We start from the raw sequence: 13,294 nt of genomic DNA, 5'->3' as shown, positions 1-13,294 counted from the left end.
AACGTTATATTGCATCTATTATTGAGCTCACTAAGCGTCACCGCTTACCCCTCTCAGTGTTTAACAATTGCAGGAGATAAGTAAGCAGTATGGTTATATACTGTCGGAAGATGTAGAATAGTTTTTACTATTACTTTTGTATTTCGGTTTATGTTTGTATAAAATTACAATATCCTGGGTAGTTATGTAAAATATTAAAACATAGTCGGTTTGTATCCAGTAGTTTGTAATCACTTTACCAATATAAAATATTGTTTTTATGAATATGCATGTAGCATGTTTTGGAGTAACAATTGTCAAGTATGAAAGTTTGGGTCTTTCAGAAATACGAAAGTTTAGAAAGGGGTTCTTTCAATAACCAATCAAAACCCATTTTGACCACCGACAAAATTTCAAAAATGGTCCCTGTGGTTGACAATTTTATGTGTTTTTGGTCCAAAACGAAATATTGGTGCACCACTGGTCTAAAATTTGATCTTTCTATTGTTTTTGGTCCATGTACACTTAAAAAGACGATTTTGCCTTCATAATTTTTATTTTTCATTTTCTTTAATTGTTGAAATACAAAAATAATTTAATTTATATTTTTTTAGCTTACAAAAAAATAAAAAATGACCAACCCACCCTTTTTCTCTTCCGTCTATCTCAACAGAAACATACACACACACACACTCACTAGAAACGTCACCCCTAATGGATGCCAACCACCATCATTCGCCACCAACCAGCACCATTCGTCGCCAACCACAAACATCTGCCTCCAACCACCTCCATTTTCATCACCCGTACCCCCATCTCTCAATCATTAAACCAGTAAAAGTTCACCAGCGGCCACCATACCATCGTTCACCACCACTAGTTGTCGTAATCCACCCCACCAATATCGTCCTTTCTCGCCCTGCCTCGCCGGAAACCACTAAGAAAGCTGAAAACCACCATTAACAACTCATTTTCTTGCTTAGATCTAAACCAAGTGATTATAAACATACTCAGTGCCCAAATTAGTGTAAGGGGTGCTCAAACCCAAAAATTAAACCCTACCCCGAACTTCGTTCGTCACCACCATTCGCCGTCAACCACCTTCATCCCCCCAACATTCTCCCTCACCTCTCTTTCCTTAACCTGATAACCCTCTACCACCACTATTCGTCGAGCTCCACCATCTTCTCACCATTCACGAAGACCTGAGTTTGCATCCTATCCCAGTCTAAATCGAACAAATCAATAGTTTTAAAGAACAGATCGGTGGCGCTAGGTTTTCGGAAATATCCGTCGATGACTATCCCCACCAGGTACAATCAAATCCCTATGGAGAACCCTAACCAGACCTCGAATCAAAACCCTTATCCAAGGGCGGTGACGTTAGGGTTTCAGAAAATGAGAATGGTGGCGACGGAAGGAGATTTACAGAAGCTGAAAAATGTGGTTGTGGCGGCAGAAAACCCTCATCACTGAAAGATGAAGAACGACGGCTAAAAACTCAAAAGCTTCATCGAGCTCCACCATCTTCTAGCACGACATCATATCCCATTTTTCTGACTTTCCATTACATATCTCATTTTTTCGGAAGGGGCGCTAGGTCGTTTGGGTAAGTGACAGTGGCGGTGGAAGTCTAACAAGTGGCGGTGGTTCAATAACGATGGTGGTCCAGTCTCCAACACAATGAAGAGAGAGAGAGAGAGAGAGAGAGAGAGAGAGAGAGAGAGAGTAGAGAGAGGGAGAGAGAGAGAGAGAGAGAGAGAGAGAAAGAAAGAGAAGTTTAATGTCTTTAAGAATGATGAAATTTTATTTTATATTTATTTTTTAATTATATAGTAAGAATACAATTAAAAGAAATCAAAAAAAGAATCAGTTAAGAGTACTTTTTGTCATTTCAGGTACGCCATGGACCAAAACCACACAAAAATGTCAACCGTAAGGACCAAAAGTACACGAGGTATCCAAAATTGGACAACTGATGCACCACCAAACTTTTTTGGACCATAATCGCAAAATTTTGACAAACACAGGGACCATTTTTGCAATTTTGTCTTGACCACCACTTTGACAATATTCACAGTCAAATTTTCAAATAAAAAATAAATAATATTTTAAACCAATAAATACATACATTCTACTCCAATTTTATTCACTGCATTCTTCTCTTTCTCTATATTTTATACAATTTCAATACCTCCTCAAAAAAATTATGGATCCGTTCGACCCGTCCAACGATGAAGATGATGATATGTTCATTACTATGATGTATGAGTATTACACCAATGAGCTACTATAACAAGATATAATCCGTCTACTAACCCGACATGCAATGTTAAACATAAATTGTGAATAAGGTCACAAACGTCTATATCGCGATTACTTTGCGGATTCCAAAGAAGGTTACCTTTGCGTAAAAATGTGATTGTACGGATAGCGGACGCCTTGGAAAGTATGCATCGCTTCTTTCATTTTTTATACATTTTAAAAATAGATTTTAGATCAAATAAATACATGTTATTACCTATTAAATATGTGTTTAGGTATAGTTTTTTCCAAATGAGATATGATGCTAGAGGTAAGCGGTGATTCACAGGGTTGCAGAAATATATTACGGCTATTAAACTGATGGTTATGGGGGAGTCACCTAATTCCATTTACGATTATATGGGAATGTCTAAAAGAATTGCAAGATAAAGTTTGTATAGATTGGCAAGAGGTGTTGTTGAAACATTCAGTGACGTTTATTTGCTAAAACCTTTGTCGAATGATATGCAACAACTATATGCGGCACATGAAGAAAGACATGGTTTTCCCGGTATGCTTGGAAGCATTGATTGCACACACTGAAAATGGAGAAATTGTCCTACGGCGTGGAAATGCTAGTATGTAAGTGCTCATCATGGATCACATTCATTGGTATTAGAGGTTGTTACTTCCAAAGATTTATGGATTTGACATGCTTATTTCGGTGTTGCAGGTTCCAACAACGACATCAATGTTATTGATCAGTCACCAATATTCAACGATCTTTTATCAGGAAAGGCACCAGATGCTCATTTCGCAGTGAATGAAAATGAATATAAGTTCGGGTATTATCTTCCGGATTTAATATATCATGTGTATTCCAAATTCGTGAAGGCGTTTCGACACCCAGTGGAACAAAGAGAAAATGATTCAATAGGAGACAAGAAGAAACACGTAGGGATGTTGAACATGCTTTTAGAGTTATAAAGTTGAAGTGGCACTTAGTTGAACATACTACACATCCATATGAGATAGAAACTCTACAAGATATTATATAATGCATAACATTATGATTGAAGATAAAGGATGAAATTATGCAGAGTATATGCCTACATAACCCAAACACGTGTAATTTCAACTAGATACATCGGAATATTTACATAAATTCGTTGATATTCAAGACGCACAAAAACACATTAAACTTCGAGAAGACTTGACAGATTATATCTACGATGGTAACGATGATGAAGAATAGTCTATTTAGGGAAAAAAAATTGACTTGTAATGTATTTAAAAAAAATAAATGTTATGTTTAATTTAAATATGATGTTTTATTTAAATGTTATGTTTAATAAATATGTATTTGTTTTTATAAAAATTAAAAAAATTAAACTCGAAAAAAAATGATGACATGAAAATTATTTAGTGTTATAACATGATGACCATTTCCCACAATGGTGCTTTAATGTCATGGGTTATGTGACATATTTTTGACGTTATAACATGTTGCTCATACCTAGTAGTCTAACATTAACATCGTTTAATTTGTGTTGTTAACCTTTAGTAAAATGAAAATTTTATCCTTACTGGTAAATATATTTTTGTTTTTTTAATATTTTCTAATATTTTTATTGTCAGTAAAATATAATAGGTACCATACCCTCCACCACCCTCCCCGTTCTTACATCTCTTTCACCGTCTTAGCCTACTTCGACACACAACAACGACAATGAATCAAGAAACATATATTGCTTCAAAATAAAGATAAATACCAAATAAAAAAGGAATTGCATAGGAAAAAAACATCAAATCAAAATGGATGAATACCATCAACAATTGTTGCTTCAAACAAAAGAATTTTTGAGGAAACAAAATAAAATCAAAATACAATACAAAGAGGATCTATTGGGTTCATTTCAGATTGTGGCGTCAAATTGTTGTTATTCCTTACTGTACATAGAAAATCTAACTCTACACCAGTGTCGATCTCACACAATAGAAAATCAAGAAACATATATTGCTTCAAAATAAAGATAAATGCCAAATACAAAAAGGAATTGCATAGGAAAAAAAACATTAAATCAAAATGGATGAATACCATAAACACTTGTTGCTTCAAACAAGAGAATTTTTGAGGAAACAAAATAATATCAAAATACAATACAAAGAGGATCTATTTGGTTCATTTCAGATTGTGGCTTCAAATTGTTGTTATTCCTTACTGTACTTAGAAAATCTAATTCTACACCACCAAATATGAAGGGAACAACGATAGTGTCGATCTCGTCCAATCAATTGTCAGGAACCTAGAGCATGGAGATGTGGCAAATCTTGAACATGAATATAGAACGTTGGAGTTAAATCATTCTTCACTCCATTGAAGACATGGAACATGGAGATGTTGATGTTAAATCGTCCTCAAGGTTGCAGGTACACAAAAGCAGTGACGGTCGTTTTTAGGGTTAAAGATAAAGGGAACAATGACAATCTCTTATAGGTAGGTCATACCCCTAGTGGCGATGTGAACATAAGAGGTGTGAGAGTACTTGACGGTGATATAAGTAGCCAAAAAAATCATTTTTTCTCTATTCACTACCTTCACCGTCTCCAAAACTCCCCACATTTTATCTCAAGCCACCTTCACCATCTAAAAACACACCTCCTTAACTCCTTTATTTTTTATGGTTAGCAAATGAAATGTATTGATCTGCATAGTGATATAAGTAGGCCAACAAAAGATACTATGATGAAAACTTCTCAAAATAAGCATCATAATGACACACACACACACACACACACACACATATATATATATATATATATATATATATATATATATATATATATGTGTGTGTGTGTGTGTGTGTGTGTAAGATCAAATGAGAAACAATAAATGTTAAGAACTCTAAGAACCATTTATTTTTAACTTATCATTAAGGTTATTTTTGTCTTTTCTAGTATTTTGATTTTTTTTTCTTAGTTTTTATAAATGGAAGAAAGTAATAAGGGTATTATAGTCAATATCCATATAAGATATTTGTAACTAACAAATATCAAATATGGTTCTCATTATCTCACCAACACAAAACACAAACCTATGCCTCTAGTTTCTTTCTCATCTACTTCTCTCCTTATACACCACCATCGTTAGCCACCTCCGACCACTGTTGGTAACCAACCCTGCCATCATATCCTATTTCTATGTCGATGACTCTTCCCCTCTCGTCATTATAGTGGTTCGCCTCCATTTATTTCTCTCTAGTTTGTGTGAAACTCCACTAGATCTGGTCCAGATCTAGTCCACCACCAACCTCCGATTTAGGTACATGATCTTTTCTAATATCTAGTTATCTATTTATTCTACGGATTATCAGAGTTATTTCTAAAATTTTACGGATTTCTATTAGCTCATAAAAATAAAACATTTTACATCCCAGACAATATTCGAGTTTACACTAAAATCATAAACATAATTTTAAATAAGCAACAAAGAAAAATACAAAAAAATAACAATTTAGTCCAAGTCTTTGTGCTGCTATCTTCTCACGTACACCGGCTGCTATGTGAACCTGCAAAACATGAAAACATCTACTACATCAGACCATATGTCTGGTGAGTTATATCTTATCTATTTTCATGTTAACCTACTCTTCTTCTAATCTTTCTTTCTTAACATGCTCTATCTTTCTTTTCTCTTATTTCTCATACTCTGCTTTACTCTCTTCTCTTCTCATAACATATTATGTTGTTCTTTCTCTTTACATACTCTTATACTCAAATCTTGACTTCTCATCACATACTATTTGTTAGCCCCTTCTCAGGCTCTTCTCACTTCACCTCTTCTATGTCATCTCACATACCTACCATACTATATTCTTCTCTATCTTTACCTCTCTCATACACTTCTCTCTACATCTCTTTTCTTGTCCCTTACTATTATATCCTCACATACTCTTTTTGTTCTTCTCAGACTCTATGCATACCCTTCTCGTACTCTTACTATACTATTCTCAAATCTTCTACTCTCGGCATGCTTTCTCACACTCTCCTTACACTTTACCTCTCTATTCTTAACTGTTCATGCCTTAGCATTCTATTCTCATCTCTAGACCCAACGGTCCAATCTCATATAATAGCCTCATATATCATCTAAGGGAAACAACATCCCACTAATCCCTCATGGATTACATCTAAGTTATTTCAAAGAACTCTCTTATCTTAATCCACTCGTGGAACCCTTCCTCTGTCTTCTTTAATCATACATAATCTCAATCCTGTAGGAATCATCTATTTACATTCCCAAAGGAATCATAATCTCATTCCTGAAGGAATCATACTCTTTATTCCCGAAGGAATCACCTTTATATACTTCTCTAATTCTTTTATGTGACTAATCACATCACGCTTGTCCCATTGACATTCTATCTCTTTATCTCATCAAGAGATCTTTTACTACCTATCTAGTGATTAACTTATATACATACGTGCTTTCAAAATTAAACTTTTAATCCAAAAATTTAAATCCCAAAACTTGAGGGCAAGTTTTGAAACATTTCAAAACTATTTAGATCAAAATTTAAATAATACAAATAAACAATTAATTTGGTGATTATCTAATTTTGACCTAATCCAATTTCATGCAAGATAATTGATCAAATAATTCAAATAATTGAGGTTTATCACATAAGGCAATAATTTTCTAATTAAATGATAAATATCTTTTATTTTGACTAATATAATCACATGGAATCAATAAAATTTGGATTTTATTAATTAAAAACATTTATGGTAATTATCCCAAGTCAAAATAAGCCAAAATCCCGAAAATCCACCTGTCTGACTCCCCGACTCGCCGAGTCCCTTACAGAACTCGCCGAGTTCATCTGACTCGTCGAGTTCACTTTGGGATTCGACGAGTTTTTCAGGCAGATGGAAAGAAAATCGATTTTAAGCAATGAACAAATACACAATGCATCAAATACAATAGAAACCAAGCAAGGCTCTGATACCACTTATGGGTTTTGAGCAACAGAACATTCCTATGTGCACATGCAAAACCCTAAAGCTTTGGATCTAGGTTTCTCTATTGTACATGAAAATTCATCCAAAGCTTGCAAACCCTAGTCTACCATACTATAAAATCGAGATCTACAACTAATACAAGTTTAGATGATTACCTTTTGATAGTAGCAAGAATCTTCAACTTCAAGAGCTTAGTATCACAAGTGTAATACCTCTAATGGCTTACAAACACCAAGGCAAGAAGATGATTGAGAAGAGAAGAGATGGAGGCACAATTTCGGCTATAGGAATTCTAGGGTTTCTTCTGGTAGCCGAAATATGCAGCCCTAGGGGTCCTTAAATAGCTGAGCTGCTAGGGTTTCAGTCAAAACCCTAATTGGATATCTTACGCCCTAAGCAGCTCCAAGAACCTTCTGGAATAGGGCCCTTGGACGATTTCTAAATGGGCTTCCACCTTGAAATCGTCCACTCCCTTAATCCATAAGATTCACAGCCCAAATTCAATTATCTTATAATTGGCAATTCCAGTCCCCTTTATTTAATTAATCTCTTTTAGCCACAAAATTAATTCTTAATTAATTCTTGACCAATATTAATTAAACAATATGATTTCTCCTTTAATATATTATTCATATAATATATTAATAAACCATAATATCCTCTCTCTCCATAAATCATCCTGTCAAGTTGCTTTGGTGAAGGCAACCCAAAAGGACCATGCTACAACCGGGTCAAGTACATACCAAATATAGTTATGGAGTTAGACACTAATCTAACAGTCTCCCACTTAGGATAAAAGGAACATATAAACTTCAACTTATATGCATTTACTATTCACTCATCAAATCATGCACAACAATGCGTTTTATAACATCAAGTTACTGATGCGTTTACGCATTATTAATGCACAACCAACTTGCAAACAATAAACCATATATCTAGGTTTAAAGACTATATGATATTATCGTCTTGCGATCACTCGTGATAAATTCCATGAAGTGATGCCAGCAAGCGTGGGTTTAATCCAATGCTCAAATCTTAATTCATAAGCACTCATGAACTTCATAGAAAACTTTTGCTATGTCTAATACACTTTAGACAATCTACAAACCAATTCATGACAGTCTTCTTTCATACCTACTTCCAAAGTATGAGCGACTGTGGACTGTTCGAATAATCTTATTATTCAGGAAGTCAAAACATGCAAAGTGAAACAATAGGTAAATGATTAACACAAGACGATAACTTTACTTATAAATAATACTCCTTTATTTAATCATCCAATGTTAATTACAATTTATCTATTACACGTTTCGAAGCTATCTAATCTAAATTGATATCGTCCTTCAGCCCAATGCTCCTAGCGTGCTGCAAGTGCTTAACCCTACTCAGTCCCTTCGTAAGGGGATCTGCTGGGTTATCCTCTGACGATATGCTCTTTACTACAAGGAGTCCCTCTTCTACCCGATGTCTAATAAAGTGATATTTCTTGTCGATATGTCGAGATCTGCCATGATCCCTCGGTTCCTTGGTCAAGGCAACCGCTCCTTCATTGTCGCAGAAAATCTCCATAGGCTCCTTTATGGCTGGCACAACTCCAAGGTCTCCGATGAAGTTCCTCAACCATATCGCCTCCTTTGACTCTTCGTTCGCCGTTATATACTCTGATTCCCATGTTGAATCAGCTACGGTCTCTTGCTTGGAACTTTTCCAAGTCACTACTCCTCCATTTAGGGTAAAGACCCAGCCTGACTGAGATCGATAATTATCTTGGTATGTCTAAAAACTGGCGTCACTATACCCTCGCACCCTTAAGTCATCACTCCTACCAAGGACTAGAAACCATTCCTTGGTTCTCCGAAGGTACTTAAGAATATTCTTGACTGCGTTCCAATGTGCTCTGCCAGGGTTCCCTTGATATCTGTTGACCATTCTCAAAGCGAAGGCCACATCAGGGCGAGTACAAGTCATAGCATACATGATTGAGCCAACTGCGGAAGCGTAAGGTATTCGGCTCATCTCTGCTATCTCGGTCTCTGTACTCGGGCTCTGAGTCTTACTCAGTTTGGCGTTGCTTTGGATTGGTAACTCCCCTTTGTTAGAATTCTCCATACTAAAATGCTTTAGTACCTTTTCCAAGTAAGTATTCTGACTAAGTCCTATTAGTCTTTTACTCCTGTTTCTCACTATCCTTATTCCCAGAATATAGGCAGCCTCTTCGAGGTCCTTCATAGCGAAACACTTCCCAAGCCAGGACTTAACCTCCTGTAGGGTCGGGATGTCGTTTCCTATGAGTAGTATGTCATCGACATACAATACGAGGAAGCTAACTATACTCCCACTGGCTTTGACATATACACATGACTCATCCTCGCTTCGCAGGAAGCCAAACTCTTTGACTTTCTCATTAAAACAAAGATTCCATCTGCGAGATGCTTGTTTCAATCCATAAATGGATTTCTCAAGCTTACACACTCTATTAGGATGCTTCGTATCGACAAAACCCTCTGGCTGACTCATGTAAACATCCTCAGCCAACTTCCCATTAAGGAAAGCGGTTTTGACATCCATTTGCCATATTTATCTTCGCAACCGGTGAGAAGGTCTCATCATAGTCAACTCCTAGAGTTTGATTAAAGCCCTTCGCAACCAATCGCGCCTTATAAGTGTGTACCTTCCCATCCATGTCGGTCTTTTTCTTGAAGATCCATTTGCACCCGACCGTCTTACGACCTGGAACATTGTCAACCAAATCCCAAACGTGGTTGTCATACATGGACTAAATCTCGCTGTCCATAGCCTCTTTCCATTTCGCAGACTCCGGGCCTGCCATGGCTTCCTTGTAGCTGTTAGGTTCATCCAAATTTATTAGTGTACTGTCACTAATAAACGTATCACCTTCACTTGTTATATGAAAACCATATAACACAGGTGGAACACTAACTCTACTGGAACGTCTAAGAGGTAAGGACTCGTCAATCGGTTCAACAGGAGTTTCCTCCTTAGGTTGAGCGCCAGTGTTAGAGGTTCCTTCATCGTTTGATTCTTGAAGCTCTTCAAGATCGATTTGCCTCGCACTGTCCCCTTGGCTTATGAGTTCTCTCTCTCGGAAAACCCCTCTCCTCGCAACGAAGACAACATTGTCACTCGGTCTATTGAAAAGATATCCAAAGGACTTCTGCTGGTAGCCGATGAAAATACATCGCTCACTACAAGGTTCGAGCTTGTCGTGAGTCTCTCGTCTTACGAAATCCTCACAACCCCAAACCTTCATATGTTCCAAAGAGGGAGCTTTCCCTGTCCACATATCGTGAGGTGTTTTGGCAACCTTCTTTGTCGGGATTAGGTTAAGGATATGGACGGCAGTCTCTAAGGCATACCCCCAGAATGAGATAGGTAGCGAAGCACGACTCATCATGGAACGAACCATGTCCAACAAGGTTCGATTACGCCTCTCAGCTACACCATTCAACAGCGGTGTCCTAGGTGGCGTCAATTGCGAAACTATTCCGCATTCCTTGAGGTAGTCGTGGAACTCAAGACTAAGGTACTCTCCACCTCGATCGGATCGAAGCATCTTGATTTTCCTGCCCAACTGATTCTCCACTTCCTGCTTAAACTCTTTGAACTTTTCAAAGGTTTCTGACTTGTGTTTGATTAAGTAGATATAGCCATATCTGCTATAATCATCAGTGAACGTCACATAGAAGCGGCTTGCATCCCTTGTGGTGGATCTAAAGGGCCCACACACATCTGTGTGTATGAGATACAATAAACCCTCACCCCTTTCACAAGTACCAGTGAAGGGTGACTTGGTCATCTTTCCAAATAAACAAGACTCGCACACGTCATCGTCCCTAAGGTCGAACGGCTCCAACACTCCATCCTTTTGGAGTTGGGCTATGCGTTTCTTGTTGACATGTCCAAGACGACAATGCCACAAGCATGCTTTATCCAAATCATTGGAAGAATCGATATACAACACATCATTTCCTAAATTGTCTACAACCATCATAGTTTCATATATTCCATTACAAGGCAATGCTTCAAAATAGAAAACACCATTAAGAAAAGCATTAATAGAACCCTTTTGATTATCAAACGAAAATCTAAATCCTTGTTTATATAAACCATGAAAAGAAATGATGTTTCTTGCCATTTCTGGCGAATAGCAACAATTATTCAACTCTAGTCCTAACCCACTACTAAGCACTAAAGAGTAAACTCCAATCTTAGTGACAGGCGAGGATCTTCTGTTTCCCATGATCAGGTTTATCTTCCCATGCTCCACATCCCTATTTCTTCTTAGGCCCTGCAAATCAGAACAAATGTGAAAACCACATCCTGTATCAAGAACCCAAGAAATAGCATGCGATGAGTTATTACATTGAATAGTATAAGTACCTGCGTAGGATGGTTTTATCTTTGCATCCTTGATGTCCTGTAGATACTTCGGGTAGCTTCGTTTCTAATGCCCCTTCTCATGGCAGTAGTAGCATTCTGCATCCTTTGGGTTGGAGGAGGGTGCAGTGGTACCAGCCTTGGTTCCACTAGAAGAAGTGTCATCATGGGACTTTCCATTGTGGTGGCTCTTGGAAGGATCCTTTCTCTTCTTACCCTTCCCCTGCCCAATAGCCAAGACGGGGGTAGCAGTAGCGGGAGTTGATACAACAGATTTGTCCTTGAGGTTGCTCTCAACAGTCCTCAACAAGCCTTGAAGCTTTCTCAAGCTGACCTCCTTCTTGTTCATGTGGTAGGTCATTTTGAACTGGTTGAAACAAGGTGGCAAGGAGTGAACAATGATGTCAATCGCCAGCTCTTCATCGAAGTTAACATTTAATTTCAGCAGGCGGTCGACATATCTTTGCATTTTCTGCAGATGAGCAGTGACAGACTCTTCGTCCCTCATCTTGGTCGTGATCATCGAAGTGATGATCTCGTATCTCTCCTGCCTGGCACTCTGGTGGTACCTGTCCAGTAAATCCTGGTGCATCTCATAGGGATAGTAGTCCTCGTAGGACTTTTGGAGTTCTGCAGTCATATTCGCGAGCATGATGCATTGGACTTTCGTAGCATCTCGCTCGTGGGCCTCAAAGGCACCAATCTCCTCGGGAGTAGCAATGTTGACATTCACCTCCTTCAGTTCCTTGTCGAGGACATACTCTTTGTCCTCGTAGCGTGTAACCATTCGAATATTGCGTATCCAATCATTGAAATTGGTCCCATCAAAAATTACCCTCCCACACAAATTCATGAGTGAGAACGAGCCTGAAGAGGTTGAGCCTGAAGCGTTGTTGTTGTTCGAGTTAGAAATTTGAAAAGAAAAGAGACAAAGTTTGATTAGATAAGAATCCCCAATTAAACACCCAAATGAGAAATTAGGGCTATGATCCAACAACATTATTTGCAATTTAGAAGATGGATGTCGTAATCTAAACAACAAATAATTTGAAGGTAAGTGAATGACGATTCACTAATTTCCACCATGAAAAAACAAAAAGGAAATTAAGTTTTAAATGTATTGAAAACTCCTAGATTTTTTGAGATTCATTGAACTTTTCAATGGCATGTTTAAATCTCGATATGCCCTTCATGTTTGTGACTGGGATACCGAGGATCACAAACAAGGTGTGAATAACCATGCAAGTGTACATGGTGCCCCCAATGTTACAGTCACCAAATCAATGTGCCGGTTAGCCACACACGCTCCATTGATCTATGACAAACATCGAGTCACCCTTTTCCCCTTTCGCTAGACCCAAATTAGCGTGTCGGTTAACCACACACGCTCCACTAACATCTTGGCAAGGGTACAAAGTGTAATTTCATGGAATAGCATCATTTTCACATTTTTCCTAAAGTAACTAAGGTTGGGAATTTTATAAAAATATTTAGTTACTTTGTATAATCATTATACTTTTAATGAGGAATTAGTTGCCCAATCCTACCCGTTCGGCTAACGACCCTCCACCAATCAAGGAAGCGGTGGGTAAAAGTGGACACCCATTAAATTGCCATTTTATAGGCAGCAACCTTATACCCCCCTTAT

The sequence above is a fragment of the Lactuca virosa genome, chromosome 4, assembly GCF_052849685.1.
Source record: "Lactuca virosa cultivar CGN04683 chromosome 4, Lactuca_virosa_CGN04683_v6, whole genome shotgun sequence".
In the NCBI taxonomy this organism is placed as follows: Eukaryota; Viridiplantae; Streptophyta; class Magnoliopsida; order Asterales; family Asteraceae; genus Lactuca; species Lactuca virosa.
This window is presented reverse-complemented; position numbering follows the sequence as displayed.